Source organism: Micrasema longulum, unplaced genomic scaffold (assembly GCF_059751315.1).
Source record: "Micrasema longulum isolate JH-2025_06_02 unplaced genomic scaffold, ASM5975131v1 h1tg001232l, whole genome shotgun sequence".
Classification (NCBI taxonomy): Eukaryota; Metazoa; Arthropoda; class Insecta; order Trichoptera; family Brachycentridae; genus Micrasema; species Micrasema longulum.
In genome coordinates, this window is record NW_028278419.1 from 117,268 (window position 1) to 134,313 (window position 17,046).

The 17,046-nt window shown below is 30.9% G+C and overlaps 1 long non-coding RNA gene across 2 annotated transcripts; it reads left to right on the plus strand.

The window, feature by feature from the left end:
• Positions 1-2,942: 2,942 nt before the first annotated feature.
• LOC148276363 (uncharacterized) lies at positions 2,943-14,499 on the plus strand. Of its 2 annotated transcripts, none has more exons than XR_015823768.1 (3): positions 2,943-3,180; positions 4,425-4,535; positions 14,293-14,499. It is a non-coding gene; the product is annotated as an uncharacterized LOC148276363 (long non-coding RNA). The 2 variants fall into 2 exon arrangements; XR_015823769.1 differs by having other exon boundaries at positions 2,943-3,135.
• Positions 14,500-17,046: the final 2,547 nt, after the last annotated feature.

Sequence of the window (17,046 nt, forward strand, 5' to 3'; positions counted from 1 at the left end):
CTGGGTGCCCCCAGTCATCAACGCCAGGTCGAGAGACAAAAGGGAAGAATCATTGGTACCCATGTATTCCAGTTCGTCGTGGGGAGACATTATCTCAGAATACAACAATATAAAATCGGAAGATGTTTACTTGTTCATAGAGAAGACTCTCAACGAGTAAGACTTTTTTAACTAATATTTCAACAGAGACCTCTTTAAGAAATATAAGCTGGCATTCATGATCATTTTTTATTTATATTTTTTTTAATTGACATGCGGATAACAATGTTCATTCACAGACAATTTTTTTTGTGACAATTTTGTTTTTGACAAGTGTGTATAATTCACAATTATTTATAACTTTTCTCTTACTAAGAAATTGAAACAATATCTAAGTGACGTTTCTTGTGTAAAATATGAATTATTACAACTTCTTTTATTACTTGAACCAAATGTATCATTATTTTAATTTTTTTAATGTAAATTGAAAAAAATTCTAGACAAATTAAGTACAAAATTACAAAATGATTGGTACATACATAATTAATAACGACGTTTCTACTTCTTTTATAGAGTGAAAACTCGTGTTTTAAGAGAGAGTTCGTTTTACATTTATTTTTATACATATACGAATATATTATATTTAGTATCAATACACATTTGTTTTAAATTTAATTTACATTTTATTTGTATTTCATTATTACCGTTATTATTTAAAACACCATATTTATTCAACAATATTTAAGGTTTGTCTAAATGTTTGAAGACTAAGATTGAATTTTCATGTAGAGGGAATTATTAAGATTTTCATATTACAACACAAATGGAGACTATTTTAAAGAAGAAAACATGGATGTCTAGGTATTTACGAGGCTTATGACCTATCATTGGCTGGTTTATTAATTGAAAAAAAATTGTACTGTCAGCGACACGATCTTCCAATGTCCTAATTGTAGAAATCTATAAATATTTTATCATTTAGAGCTTTACTATGGTCAAAGCTGGTTTCTCAGCATGCGTCTCTATCTGAATATAGAAATAAATCGGAGCATGTATAAAATACTCGGTTCCTTAGTGAAGATGGACTAGCTCTCCCTCAATTCAATAATAAATACGGGAAAAGAACACTAGACTACAATATACCATAAATTTATATTATGTTCCCATTAAATATAAAAAATCAACTAATCTGGCTCAAGAGAAAGGCGTCTGCTGAGAATCTGGCTTTTAGAACGTGGTTTTTTATATTTATTTTTTTTGTGTTTTTCTTTTTTATTTGGACAGTTTTTTTATTTTCGATGTACATGTTTTTCTTTTTTTTCATGGTAATAAGAGTTTTTATATGTTTATATAATTTAAGAGATAAGATTGTGTAAATATATTAGAACTTAACTATAAGCACCTGCTGACCAACTGCATTTTATGCAGTTGCATAAGGTGCTCCAGGTGCATAAGGAGAGCCTCGTATGTTTTGTTTTTTATGCTAATGAAGGTTTTTATAAAAAAAAAACACAAAATAAGGTTTACAATTTACTTTATTGATTTTTCGGGTTCAAATAATGACATTTTTTTTCGTTTAAAAGTCATGTTTTTTAACAAGATAATATCAATTTTGGTTTCACTGATGAAAATATAACGCCACAAATTACTTCGCAGTTATTTACTATAATATATAAACTGAAGTTGGTTGATTTTTTATAACAATTTATTACTAGATATGTTAAGTTATTGTTATTATTTCTTATCATATTTATATAGTATTAAGTTGATCTCTAAGTTCTTAAGGGCAGTGTTTATTATTATGTACCAGTTACCTATATAATAATTGTTTCACTAATCAAACAACTCGCCGCACGCCCCTGACACAAAGTATTTTTAATTTATAACTTACATGCTAATAGTTACTGGTTTTTACCCGTGGTTTCACCCACGTGGTATTAGGGAAAAATTATTTAAGTTATTAATTAGTTGTGTCGTTTTCCCGGTGGAATAATATATTTTATCGGGATTGAAAGTAGCTTGGTCTTTCAACTATTGCTTTGAAAGAAATACGATAATCAGTTAGTCTATGGCGACGTAGCATCGTTATTCTGTTCACAGATCTAAAATTCTACAATGAAACTAAAAAAAGGCAAATTAAACTAACCATAGATAAAGCGAGTAAATTTTAGAAATTTAAAGAATTAAAAATGATTCTTTTTGACATTCCACCGCCTACTCATTTTCAAATAATGTTTCTCCTTGTTGTTGGTAAATTACATATTATTTTCGTGGTATTTTTGTTTTATTCGGGATGAAAAATAAGTGAACAAGTATCCTTTTTCACTTCTCACCTCCCCGGCTATCCCTATGCAAAAAATATATGTCAATTGGTCGCTCCGTCGAAACGTAAGAAAACACAAACAAACATACTTTCGCATTTCTAATGTTATTGGCATAGAATTAAGAATAGTCCAGAAGGAGCGTAGAATCATACTTGAATACATCGGACTGTGTCCAACAATTCCGCCACTACGTTTTACTTTCGCCGCTCGCATTCATGAAGTCGCCGGGTAATGTTGCTTGATGGGGAAAAAAATCATAACACAAATGTAAGATAAAAAAAAGTAATCTGTTAATTTCTCTAAAATTTTATTGTGTACTCGGAAACATTGATTGACACAACAGAGTAGATAAGTAAAGGGTCATTTAATAAGAGTAATTGAATTAATGAACTTTGAACGGAAAATATAATTTTATTTGACATAAAACTGATATTTTTATATCATGTTTAGTAATATTTGATAAAATAAAGTCGTCCAAATGTCCCCCACGGCTTTGTTTAATCTGAGGTCTAATTTTCATTAATTCTTCCATTAGATGAGCAAAGTAAGGTAAAAAAAATACTACCCTGGCAACACTAACGAAATGTTCATTTGTTTAAATGTTCATTTAGTTAATTTCAATCTGACAGATGGAAAAATAATTCAATTTTTAAGTTATGCATTTGTTATATTCACATTCATTTGCAAATTACAGATGAAATGTGATTGCATCCTGTTTCTTTAAGATTCTATCAGTATTTCTAAACTTTAAAGGACACAACACGGCATAGTTGAATTCAAATCAGGAGTTGCATACTGAGCGACGTCTACAAAGAAACTAATGGGTCAAAACGTAAACCTACTTATTTATGAGTAGTTGAGTCGCCTTCTGTTTGATGTGCGTATGCGGTTTCTGGACTATTTTTAATTCTATGGTTATTGATAAGTATAATATTATTATTGGTATGGAAGTATGGATGGATTATAAAGAGTGTTTGATAGAAAATACAAAAATAAGTGGAAAGAGAGGGCCATATAGAACAAATTTGCTCTAGTGGCCAATCCCCAAATTTATTATTACATTTTTTTCAATGTTTTTGTATTTATTTTCTTAGATTTCGATCTTTTGCTTTTAATAAAAAAACTAAGGCTTGTTTCAGCTCTAAAAAAATAATTTGCCTAAGTTTTTGCTCGGTTTACATAATTTTATGCGCTATAAAATGTTGCGATTATAAATCAACCCTTTTAGAAGTTTAAAGGCCATCCATAAGCAAGGCAATGCTCCTTTTGGCCCGCAAACTTGTGATACCATCCCTGAAAGGAACTTTTGCAAAATCCAACAAGCGTTAGAAAAGTGAGACTGAGATAATAGCACTTAGTAATCGAATCTACACAACAGTTGGAATGTTTTTTACTTTGACAAATAATGAATAATGCATGCATCTGTTTTTTTTTTGTATTACAAAAAGGAATTTAGTATATGGCAAGATTTAATATTTTTTTAAGTCTGACCACACAACCTTAGATGTGCATTTTGCAGAAAACCGCCAACTCTGGTAAAACTCTGATTTGTGTTATGTCATTACGTATTTATATTATTATTTTATGTTTATATTTGTGTAATTAATCGTAAAAAAATACCTTTTTTTTATAATGACTTAAAAAAAACTTTAATTGTGGTTCAAGGGAATTAGTGTAATTTTTTAAAGTCTGACTTAAAATATGCGCACAACTTAAAATATGCGTTTCGCAGAAAACGGACAGGAATGGAACCCCATACAAATTGAGAATGTATGAGGTGACCTTCATTTTCATGACATTTTGACATTATGGAAATTTCAGAAGGTGATTATTACAGTTTTTTGTACGAAATCTGCCTGAATGTTTTAAGCAGAACATAGAATTGACCTTCCTGAACATAATGACATCAAAATCTTTTTTTTTTAATTTTGGACTAGCTGCTTCCTGCATAACTTCGATCAATTATAAGCTTATAATATAAATTGGTGTGTATAATATGTTTGTAAAAAACATATTGTGTATTTTGAATTAATAAATGATCAACATTTTAATAAAAATATGGTTATTCAGTAACAGCGCACAGCATAAAAAGTAATAAACATTTTTTGCTTTATGTTTTAGGAAAGGATATAATGGAAATGCTTGCTTACTTCACGCCATTTGTCACCTAGCTGCTATTCCTCTCCATCAAGACGATGACATTCTTCGGGAAATCATCCAGTTTATCCTGACGTAAATTGATTTCCCTGTATCTTTTTAATTATTACTTTTAACAGACAGACGCCGTTGCGCAGTTGGTAAGACGGCCAACTGCGAAATTGGCGTCGCAGGTTCGATTCCCGCCAGTTGCAAGAAAAAAATCCAAGAAAGGTTTTTTTCTCAATTGGTCTGGGTGTTGAAGTGTATTTTTCGTTACCTTCTTCCATATCCCCTCTATCCCACCTGCTGACAAGATTCAAAATAGAGGCATATCGGGTTATTCCTTTTTAAAAAAAAAATAAGCACAATTCCATGAAAATCCCATCAACGTTTTTACACATTATGACTACGCGTCTTGCAGCTACATAATTTGCAAACAGGAGCATAGAATACACTAACTGCAGCGTATTTCACAACATACCATACGCAGAATCTGAGACAAAAGTTTTCTAGGAAGTGGCCACATTCGAATAAATATTGCTCGTGACTTAACGAAAAAAGTTGCTTGAAGATTTCTCTGTAATCTGGCCTTGGTACATATCGTGGGCATACAAGAGAAATTAAATAATTGACCAAGTGACAAAATCAATACTGTTCAAGGGAGCCATTTTAGTGTTTTTCTAGAGTTCAATTGCTTCTCAAATATCAGATTTTTCAAGTAGGCGGTTGGTAATTGTACAATATAATAATATAGAAAAATTATATAATTGTACGGTACTTTCGACTTTTATTTAAAGTATAGCGTATTCAAAAAAACATTATTACTTTAAAAAAAAAAAAATGAAAACCTTAGTGAATTTTACCTATATAATTTGACATGAAATTTTGCAGATAATCATTTTTGTTTCGTACATTGAGGAAGGTAGTATTTTTTTTTTAAGTTTAAATTATGTTTTGGGGATTTTTTATTTCAATAATCTAATTTTCTATATTATGAAGGTTAAAAAAAACACAGAAATACAAAATAAATAAAAAATAACAAATAATTAAGAAGTGTTCCGTAATAATCTAAAGAATAATTTTTATTAATGAACTTTTTATAAAAAAAAAACCGTATCTGTCCAATACAAAACGTATACTAACTTGCTAACTACTAACTCTAACTAACTCTTCACTGGTGACATCACCTACAAGTAAAATTGACTAACTGTTACTTGGTCAATTCTTTGGATCTTAAATTTACAAATAAAAGTGACTATATGTGTTGGTCAGTTTTACTTGTCAAAAATCTGTGAGCTTCTATCAAATGGTCACATATTTTACAAATGTTTTTTTTTTGTGTTTTGGATCGACTTGGCATTATTATCAGTCAAGCATTATGCTAATATTATGTCAGAAAGTCAACAATCTCAATTTTGTCATTTTTGCAAATGGTCACTTTTACTTGTTTAACCACGATATGCAGAAATAAGATAATCCATATTATGGACTTCATTGAGTTGAGGGAAGTGAACTTTTCAGAGATTTAGATGACGTATATTGGACATGATCAATCCGCCGAAATGATAACGAAACTTTTTGAAAACCTTGAAATTCTTTTTAGAAGCCACCAGATCTAATTGTCTAACAGATTAAAACAAATAAGACTTAATATACAGAGATAAATAACAAAATATTCAGACAGTTTTAAACACCACGTTTATAAATTTATATTTAATTTATGTACACTTTTGCGTTGTGGTCCTATAACTAGTGTCTCGGAATCACGGACTGAAGGTCCGTGGTTTGAATCTTACTCTACCTCAACTTGATTCCCATTTTCTAATAGTGAGTTATTTACAACTCGTTGAAAATGGCCCTCAAAATTAAATACTTGCAAATATTTATTTTTCTAAAAAAAATATATATATATTTTATTTACATCATAAAAGTACAATAAAAGAACAAAAACATAACATTAATTGTAGGTGCATTTGTGGAGCAGTTTATTCAATATTGGTTTGGGCGAATGAGACAATCCATTTTACTTCTACCCAGCTCAATTATCCGTTTTTTTATAGCCTTTTTGAACATTTTCTCATTTCTAATTGTTTTAATAGACACTGAAAGAAGGTTATAGATTTTAATTGCATAATATTCAAAATGTCTTTGTCCCTTTGATATAATTTATTTCAAATATTTGAAACGGATGTGGTGCATTTATCAAAAAATAAAATAAACGACTTTCCATTCTGTTTAAGTTCAATAAAAAGTGTAATGTTTGATAGTGCCTCCATAAAACATCCCAATTCGATAGATTCTTCATACTAAGTACAAACTGAAATCGATTGATGATCGTTTTCTCAAAAAACAGATACTTAGTCTTCGTTTTTTTATGAAACCCGTGTCATGTTCCTTTTTGAAAAGATGAATTACTTCTATTTGGTTGAAAAATTATATTTAACCCGGCGTCGATAAACCTGTTTTACGTTACGCGGTGAATGAACCGGGTTTAGGACACCCATAATGAAAAATACATAATGGATTGGCTCTGGGTTTGACCTGTCAGTAGGGTCGCAGTGAGTCACATCTTGCTGGAAGATGTGATTCTACAAAATGCTGCAAACACCCAGCTGTATTCCACCAGTAACACTGCTGACTATTTCAGCTCGCTAGCTTCCACATCGCAAACCCTGGGCAATGAAATTACACTCATAACGGTTTGGTCACAGCAGATAATAAGAGGATGAGAGACAAAGCAGAACCAACCAGATAAGAGAAGGTAACCTCGACAGAAAAATTTACCAGTGAAGGCAAAGGAAAACCATTCTGGTCATATTTTCCCGGGAATCACTACGGCGAGTACATTAATAAGCAATCGTCCCGGTTGTGGAATGAAAAGGTAGCGCAGGGCAGATTTTTTTTTGCTGCAGTGATCGCTAACATCAAAGAGACCCAACAAGGCATCGGAAGAAGAAGATAAGAGAAGTGTAAAAGTTTGGGTTTTATCTTATGGAAGAGATCATTGCAGGAGACTCTGCGAGACGAGGCATAGATATATACACTTTTAAGAATGTTTTCCAGATGTTAATTAAAAGTTATGCTTATTTATTTTTATTACTTTATTTATACAAATTTTGCTTGTACTAGGCTCAGTATATGAAGGGTCGGCAAGCCAGAAATATTAATGCGTCTTTTTTTGCAATCGGTTCCTATATGGGCAAATGCGTGTTCTAAGAAAGCAATTTGTTGCGACAAATATGCTTCAATAATATTAAAGAAATAAAGAACAGTCAGTTAACACCCCAAAAGAGAAAAAAAAACAGTTATATACAAAAAAAATATAAATACATAATAGATTTATGAATGATTTAATAGAATTGCATTATATTTAGATTACTATCCTTATTTTTTTTTCTTATTCCTTATTTATAAAGTCTGTCAAACAAATCGTAATTCTAATAATTAGTAATTCGATACTGTTAGCTTATCAGATTTTTAAACACACTGTTTTTGTTATCATTTTTATTTTTATTATTCTTTAATAATATGCATGCTTACACATGGCTTACACATGACTTACACTTTCCATTATGTTGTATCCCAACTCAACACAGGGCTTTTGGCCTCATGGAGTTAGGGATAGGTTATTATTTTATTTTTTTGTAATATGTATATTTATATGAATAAATAGACAAATAAATATTTTATGCATGGATAAACTGCAATACACATTTTAGTGTAAGAATATTTCTTCAAATACCGTTTTTTTTATTTTAAATTAGACATTTACAGAATAATTTATGAAATTGTGTGAAAAACAAACAATTCAAACATTGTTAAAAAAATAAACTCAGAATCAAATAAAAACAAAGTTTTTGAGAAAAAATAAAAGTACGCAGATACAATAAAAAAATAAACAAAATTTCTAGCTATTGCTAACAATTTTTTTTACTTAGGGATATCTTTTTTATTATATGTGCCCCAAAATGTTACACCGACTATGAACATGAACCTGGGTGTGAGGCACTCAAACGCATTTTGAACCCACCTATCTCAGTCCATGCGCAAAGCACTACTAAAACAGAGCAGGTTATCGATACGTCAGTCTTTTACTTCAGCTACTGAATTGGGGGGTATGCGACGCTGTCAATTTTATGTAGTGAACGTTCAAAAATATACTGGGTATCCCACACCCCGGTTCGTTGGAGCCGGGTTAAGAGATGTGTATAAAGTCACTGACATATTATAAATAGACACGATATTCCCTTACTAACCGTTTATTACATTTAGTAAATTTTGCGTTGCTCTCAACAATTCGAAATAAAAAGATACCATAGATAGATAAAAATCAATAAAATGCCCTTTAAAGTCCCCAGTACGGTGTACAAATATACGGTGTAGAAAAACGGAAAAAGTACCAATACAGAAAATTTCAGTATTTCCTTAAAAAAAGCGATAGCTTTGAAAACTTTGCGAGAAAGTGACAGAAAAACAATGTTAAAATACTTATTCATAAAAAAAATTGAGCCACCGCATATCTTTTTAAGGCTGTAGTCTGATAACAAACGCAAAAATGATACGAGTTGGCCATTTTAAAACACCGTTCTTTTAAAATCACGAAATTAAGAAAATAAAATAACAAAACAGTAGATAAATATATTTAAGTATATTTGATAAAAAATGTACTTAAAAGTTTTATTTAATTTAATTGTTCTTCCTTTTTGAAAGGCAAATTACATATTTTGAAATTTATACTTAACTTGGGTACATTGGTATTTATACCAAAATGAAATATTGTAGTAAAATTTGTTAGATTGAACAATAAATCTGTGGGAAAAAATACTTATATTATCATTATATTACATTAAACGCAAACATTATTTTTTTCTTAAACTTAATGTCAAATTATGCCTTCAAAAATCTTTTTAAAAAATAAAACAGTTTAAATGTTTTATTCCATATTTTTATTTATTAAAAATAAAAATAATATGTTCTCACTGGGTACCCGTGCTGAGGACACTTAACAAATACATTTCTTATTTTTTTACATGTGGGAATATACTAAGAAGACTTAATATACAGAAAAAAAACTAAATATATAACCACTACGTATTTATGTTTATATTCCCTTCGCAAAAATGTTTTCCCTCTCCGTTGTAACAAATTTAGATATAAATCCCTATAAAGGAAATCATTTGGACGTACACAAAATATTGTTGATTGAACTGGTATAAGAAAAAATGTAAAAAATTAAAAAATGTTTTCAGGCGTCGCGTCGCGTCGCCTAATGGTTCAGCCGGACGAATCTAACCCACATGATTAAGTTTTCGGCTCTTTTACTTCACAAAAGTCAACAATTGGAAGCGTTGAGGAAATGTGGATGTTTTAACATTGGCAAAATGGTGAATGTTACACAGCGTGTAAAGTGGCCAATTAACCCAGCTATTGATAAGGGATAAACCTTATAAATGCCTAGGCATCCATATTCTTGTCTTTAAAATGTTTTTCTTCTCTGTTGCAACAAATTTTAATATTAAAAAAAAAACAAAAAATATTTTTCCTTACATATATTTACATAGAATTTTCATTGCAAAAATACACTTTAAAAAATAAATCTTATTATTAAAGTATACCGTAATTTTGAAAAAATGCCAAAAAAGACTGAAGGATCTTGGACCAACATGTAAAGAGTGGCTCTGTGCGAACTTAGTTCTGCATTCTGGAACTAACAGTACACTGTAAGATCTATTGCTAATCCAATTTAAATTACAACAACAACAACAACAACAAACCATCACGCCGTTTTCCCGTAGGGGTAGGCAGAGAGGATAGAACGCCATAACACTATATCTTGGCATACAGACCTCGCTTCCTCTACATTCATACATCTTCTTATGCACGCACGCCGATTATTCCTACTTTTGACATGTCCATCTTCAAGTATTTGATGGACTTGATCGTGCCATGTCTTTCTCGGTCTTCCTCGTTTTCTGCATCCATCAACATTTGCATCGTAGATCCTTTTAGTCATTCTTTCGCTGTCCATTCGCTCTACATGTCCAAACCAACGCAGCACCCCTTTCTTGATTCTGTCAATAATGCATGTCTCAGTTAAATTATTGCTAAATAATTCCCTATTTCTGTGAATATACTTTAGGCACTGAAATAGATATAATTTTCTAAAGCTAAGGAGTCCACTCTCTACGTATAGTTCATTACTTGAAAATAGTCCATGTTTTTTGTACATGATCTTAATTATACTTTTCTGTGCAATTTCTATTGAGCAACTATGCACGTACAAATCTATTACACCATATATTGAAGATTAAATTAAAACGTCATATAACATTTCTAATTTTCTTTGTTTAAAATATTTTTTAGTCTTTTTAAAAAAAAAGATAAATATCTGAGTTTGTCTGTTAGTTAAGCTGTATGCTTTTCCCATTTTAGCCTTTAATCTATGTGTATACCCAAATATTTATTGCTTTTCCCTGAACATATTTTGTAGCACGTATAATAGATATCTATATTACATTTTAAATCATGTATTTTAATTGACAACTTCCTTGAAGGGTCACTTTTGTTTGATATTTGAAAAGGCAAATACATGTTTTTTTTTTATTATTTAAACTAAATAAATTTGACATTTTTTGGTTTGTGTACCTGCACACAAATCTGGATTTTTCTCCCAAGACGGGAGTAGGTATATATTTTTATTTATATCCCTACAGAGATGAGGTAGAATTTTTTCAAATTCAAGATTCAGGATTATGGATATTCGAGCGTTTACAGGGCTTATGACCTGTCATTGGCTGGATTAAGTGGCCACTTTATGTAGGTACTACAACATTCCCCATTACGCTTATTTTTAGCGAATATCCACACCAGGTAACATTTTTGGTTTTTGTATATATGCTACGAATCAAGAACTCATCCACAAGCGAGTTGGAAGCGCCATCTATGCATCTATGCATTGAATAAAAATATATACCTACTCCCGTCTTGGGAGAAAAATCCAGATTTGTGTGCAGGTACACAAACCAAAAAATTTTATAAAAAATCTGGTAAAAATATAAGTAAAAATAAATTGCAGAGTCATCTGCGGGCGTTTACTAGTACTTAATTTAACTCGGATGAGTCTTAACTACATAAAATAAAGTAATCTGCTAATTAAATACTTAACTTCAATACCAATGCATAGATGGCGCTTCCAACTCGCTTGTGGATGGGTTCTTGATTCGTAGCATATATGCAAAAACCAAAAATGTTACCTGGTGTGGATATTCGCTAAAAATAAGCGTAATGGAGAATGTTGTAGTACCTACAAAAAAGTGGCCACTTAACCCAGCCAATGACAGGTCATAAGCCCTGTAAACGCTCGAATATCCATAATCCTGAATCTTGAATTTGAAAAAATTCTACCTCATCTCTGTAGGGATATAAATAAAAATAAAGAAATTTGTTTCAAGCCAGTAACAAATTACTCCCAAGGGAGGAAGTTCAGTCTGTATACAAGTATTTGGACATACTCAAAACATTGTTGATCAAAAATTTTAGTAACAGTAAAGTCAAACCGTCATCGTAACATAATAATTTCGAGTATTCGAAGCAAACTTAGAAATCTCCATTGAAAGAGTTACAGAGATATTTGCGAAAAACGTTGAAAAAATAATTGCGAAATTTATAATTATGCCTCACCAACTCAATGGATAATGCTTAGTTTGCGGTGTCAAGTAGTACAATTGAAATCTGTTTTTTGGCAACAATAACTAATTTTTTGTTTTTGATGGAGATTTCCAAGTTTGCATATAATACCCTCAATTATGATAACGATTTACGAATTCTTCCTCCAACATTTTAAATCACATTTTACCAATATATCATTGTCTTTCTTATTTTAAACTTTCTACATAATGGTATCGTAATATACACTCGAAGTTACTTCCGCATACATTATTTATTGCACATAGTTCCACTTTTCCGCCCCAGGAGACGATAAACTTGGAAACTGTATTATTTACTAACATACATCAGAATACTATCACACTATAAATATATTTGAAATTTTATTTATTTGTTTATTATACGGCTTTTTCCTTTAACAATAGAAAATAATAAGAAATTAATGGGTTTATCCAAACACGTAAATATCAAGGAAAACATACGATTGAACATACGATTTATCATCGCGCCATTAAAAAAATAAAATTAATGAACATTACGTAAATACAAACAGTTTTGAAGGTATTTCTGATAAAAAATTTAAGTCAGATATTCAAAAAATATATTATTATTTATTATCATATCGTATACATAAAATTATCCATTTATAGAAAGTTGCTTTGACTGTCTAACTAGAGTTACCCATATTATCCCCGTTCTTAGACAGTCAAAAACAGTAATCAATTCATAGAAAAGGTCAATAAAGATAGTAGACATAGTGAAAATATACTGAAAAACATGGTAAAATAGATAGTAAATAATGTTGTTTGAGACACTATACATAAAAAGTGTAATAAAATAGGCAGTAAAAAAGTTAAGTAAAAGATTTAATTAATATGGATGTAGAAAAAACATTGTAAAAACAGAGTAAAAAGTAATGAAAATCTACCGAAATTCAATAAATAAAAAAATATAATAAACATAAGACAGGCGCAGTGGCACAGTTGGGTAGACGGCTAACTGTGAAACTGGTGTCGCTGGTTCGACTCTTGCCAATTCAATGAAAAAAATCCAACAAGAGTTTTTACCTCAATTAGTCTGGGTGTTGTGATGTGTTTTTCATCACTTCTTTCCACGTCCTCTCTCTCCCACCTGCTGACAATCATCTAAAATAGAGGCTTAGCCGGTCCCTTATTTTTTTTTTCTTTAATAATTTACAATACAAATAAGAACATCAACCTCTATATAAAACATCATATATATAAAATCTATTTAGTCAAATCTATATCAAGAATGTATTGACAATTTTCTGGTCGGGCGACTACGGAAGGAGGTCCCAACTCCCAACAGAATGCCCGTACGAGGTTTTCGCGGAACCTAAACTTCTTAATACTGAGAACGCGTACGATGTTTGCTCGGAGACACTTTTCATATATAGCTCCAAGAGTGTTCAACGTCTTGGATGAACAAATTAAGTTCTCCAAAACAACGTCTATATTCAAGATGAAGATCCATAATTGGATTGTATCGAGGGGTAGAGACCACTGCATGAGATTGCTTCGGGAATAAATGCATAACATCGCTGCTGTTTTCATTATTATCCATATACGTATATCGTATATGTGTATGTCATCACTGTCATACGTATTATCATATAACTTTTGATTCCATTTTCGACATGTATTATAATTTTTTTATTTTTTTTTCCTATTATTGTTTTGCATATTTTTTTATTATTATTTTGTATATTGTTTTGATTATTTTGCATATTGTTTTGATTACCTGTATATTGTTTTAATATGTAAATAAATATTTTTGATTTATATATCGAAGAGTTCCGACTTAACACGGAATTTTCTAACAAGTCGGGACATAAAAAACATATAATTGTGTCTATGTAAAATTGTGTATTTTGTGCATTAAATAAATAAAACATCTAATTTTCATAAAAAATATTCCAATTTGAAATTCGGAGAATATTCAAGAGAAAAGAATATGAAATTTTAGGCATTTATAGTGCTTATAACCTGTAATTGATTGGTTAAGAAGCCACTCACCACACTTTGTTACATTTACCAGTCTGCCTTTGTTTGAACGTTCGTGATTTGACTCGCGTCGATAAAGGTTCCGGCTCTTTTACTTACAATTATAAAACTTAACGATTTAATTAAAAACTGTCAACTCATCGAATCGATTTTCTTTTCAGGCCTTCTGATCACAACCCTCAATCCGTCACGAAAAGGGATGGTGACGTCACAAGGGCGAGACATGGCACCGATTATTACGTCACACCCAATCCAACACCCTTTGAAGAATATCTAAGGGCGGAAAATGTAGGGAGGACTATCGGGGGTTGCGATGCTGTATACAAAGATTGCCCCCTGTCACCCCTTGATCATTTGACTGAAGTTATCCACGAAATTGATGATCAAGAAAATAATTACTTTTAAAAAATGTTCCTTTGAATAAAATGTGAAATTCATTTATTTTTGATAGCTTTTATTGTAATAATTATCATAGATATTCTATTCAGAACATTGCTAATAAAATGCAACCTTTTGCCTCTTTATTTTTAAATACTTATTTCTTATAAGTATCGACTGAATGCTGATGCATTGCCAATACAACTTAAGGGGTGATGCAGAGGTCTAAATGAGAATTCAGACGATGTATGTATAGTGATTAGTCATGAGGACTTGTCAAGAGAGGTAATATTATAAATGATAGATATAGTAAAGGCAATAAAAGGTATCAATGCTAACAGTATACCAAATGCTGACCATTCTTCAAGTGGATCAGAAGGTGAATGGACGAAAGACAAAAGTCAGCATTCTCCTGATGAGTTTTCTGTGGTTTCCTCGTCACCAGAGCAAAGGCGGAGAAGCTCCTAAAACAGGCCACAGCCGAAACACCCCACCAGATCCTTTTATAACGTAAAAATATCAACTTCATAAAGTTTTTATGGAATTTTAATAAATTTAAGAAAACATAAACAAATAAATAAAAATCCCTTTGAAGTAAATATTAACCATGTACATTATCATCATTCCCTTTCTGCGCCTAATGGTGCATAGGACACTGCATTGATAAACCAATCGCAGCGTACCTTGATCATTTTTGTTACACGAAAGTAAGATGATCAATCTCATGCTTCAGGTGCCAGTCCAGGGACTATGAAATAAACGTAGTTATGCAGAAAGTAGCCAGTCCACAAATTAAAAAAATGAGATATTTGTGTCATTGAGCGCAGTAAGGTCAATTCTATGTTCTGCTAAAAACAGCCAAACCGCTTTCATACAAAAAACTCTAATAATCACCTTCTAAAAAAAGTGTCGTTCACAAAAATGGGATTTCTCAATTTAGAAAATAGCGCTAGAAAAATCTAACGGTACTTTAAAAATCGATAAAACTGGTCAATTGCATAATTTTATTGTTGTTTGTAATATAAAGAAAACTAATGTATTCGTTGTTTATCATTTGTTAAGTTCAAAGAGATTTTAACTGTTATGTAGATTTGATTATTCACTCTTTTCACAAAGGCGCTTATATCTCAGTTTCACTTTTCTATGGCTGGCTGCTTTCTGCATACGTACCATACGGAACGTAGTAACGTTCAAATATTCTAGTGGAAAAACACATTTTTTAATCAATATTTTATGTCAACCTTGATCATTATAAGCAAGTTACATAATCATGCTCTCCATATAAAAAAAAGGTATCGACTTAATAAATTTTAATCTGGTTGTGGTCCCGTAGATAGTGTAGTTGACTCGGGATCAAAGGTCTAAGGTTCCTATCCCACCCTACCACAACCCGGTTCCCATTTAATAACAGTGAGCTATTTACAACTCAAATAAGAACGCAAATGTTTCTCTTTATTTACATTAAAAATATATATTTTTATATTGAGGAATTTTGCAAGTAGGAATTTACCTTAAAATATTTTGACGTGTGTGTATTTTCTTGTATTTGTGTATAAATGCATGCATAAATGTGAAGGTATATATAATATATTGTGTAATATCCTTTATATGTGTATTAATTTATCGTATCCCTCATTGCTTTCCTTCCTTATCCTTATTTCCTCTGTATATAATTTACCAAATAAACCGTTATTTTGTTACATAAACAATAAATTTAATTTACACGTTATAGTATTTCCATTATTATAACAATTACGTTTTTGTATTATATTTTATTAATTTTAGGATTAATTTATTTTGTATACCAGTTTATGTTCGTATTTGTATGTATGTATGATTCATACTTTTTTTAGAATATAATATTATTTTTTATTTGGAATTAAATCAAATAACGACTCAAAATTGTATTGTAGGATAAAAGACCTACTATTGAGCTACTTGTACAAAAAAATAACTATCGTAGACTTAATAGATTGGCTACACTTGGGACATCCAGCCTAAAATCGGATTTTTACTAAAAATTCTTAAAAATCTTAATAGCTTTTAAACGACTGAATATCGCTGAGCATACATGGGGATTAAATCGATAGGCATTAAGACCTCCCATCGCTCTGCCACCGATGATCCGCCCCTCCATTTACATGCTGTATACATATATGTATATTAAAGGGTGTGTTTGCCTGTATTTGTATGATAGTAAGTGTACAGGTGTGTTTGTGTGTATTTGTGTGGTTCAAATGTGTGTAAGCGTCTGCATCATTAAAAATCAAGTGAGAGCGTATCGCAACCAGATAAAATAAGTTTTAATTTATTTTGGAATAAAATTAAGGGGTATGTTAAATATATGAATTGATGCAAAAAAAAAGTTTGTTTTGCATAGTTAGCGCTATAGACTGACAGATGGAAAAAAATGTTTATTTCTTGTCACGCGAAAAGGGACATATATCTAAACAAACAAACCATCACGCTGTTTCCCCGAAGGGGTTAGACAAAGAGGACAGAAGCCACATCACTCTGTTTTTCCATACAGACTTTGC